The sequence below is a fragment of the Bos mutus genome, chromosome X (genome assembly GCF_027580195.1).
Source record: "Bos mutus isolate GX-2022 chromosome X, NWIPB_WYAK_1.1, whole genome shotgun sequence".
NCBI classification, from domain to species: domain Eukaryota; kingdom Metazoa; phylum Chordata; class Mammalia; order Artiodactyla; family Bovidae; genus Bos; species Bos mutus.
The window spans coordinates 52,410,526-52,411,362 of NC_091646.1; the positions used below are offsets into that span (position 1 = coordinate 52,410,526).

An 837-nucleotide genomic window follows, 5' to 3' on the forward strand; every position below is an offset into this window, starting at 1 on the left:
GAAAATAAAACCTCATATTGTCATATGATGCTAGACAGTCTGTAATAAGAATAGTAGAATTCAAGAATACCAAATGCCAAATGATGAATGCCTTTCTCCTTTTCTGAACTTATTTGCATGCCCTCCATTAGGGATGGAAATCCTGAGATGAAGCAGTGGTTGGGGGGCTTTTTTGAGTTTATATGAAGGAAAAGTTGAGTTGTAACAATCCTAGATTTCTTAACCTTACTTTCAAAGTCTTGGTTTGTTTACTTTAATATCATATATGTCTTTTTTTTTTTTTTTTTACAGTCCAAAGCTCTTGAAAACATGGACTGCTTCATGAGTTTGTGTGTCACTGTTATGCAGGGGCCATGCTAATTGTCTCTATATCAGTTTTAGTATAGGTGCTGCTGAAGCGAGCATTCATATTTGTCAAATTTATCAATCCATATATTTTCCATCAAATCTATTAAATATAGTCATAGGAACATAAAGATACAAATGAAGTTTAAAATAAAAATTTTAATAATTTAGTGAAATAATTTACTTCTTAGTGTTTTTATTTTCTTAGAATTTATCATTTAATATAAAGTTTACTGCAAACTGAAGTTAATTCCTAATTCATTTAGATCACTAAAGTGAGAGTCAGTGAATTATTACCTTAGGCCAATTATAGTTCTTTGGCAATCTTAAGAGTTAATATAGCTTTTCAAGTTTGTCTACTTGACAGCTAGGGAAGAGCTTTTGCCCTGAAAATATCTGGCTCACTAATAGAGAGTCATCCCTGATATCTCAGTTGGTAATGAATCTGCCTGTAATGCAGGAGACCCTAGTTCCATTCCTGGGTCAGGAAGA

At 32.5% G+C, this 837-nt stretch overlaps 1 non-coding gene across 1 annotated transcript; it reads right to left on the reverse strand.

The window, feature by feature from the left end:
* Positions 1–303: 303 nt before the first annotated feature.
* Positions 304–405, reverse strand: LOC138986538 (U6 spliceosomal RNA). The gene has a single exon (XR_011463353.1). It is a non-coding gene; the product is annotated as a U6 spliceosomal RNA (small nuclear RNA).
* Between the last annotated feature and the right edge of the window lie 432 nt (positions 406–837).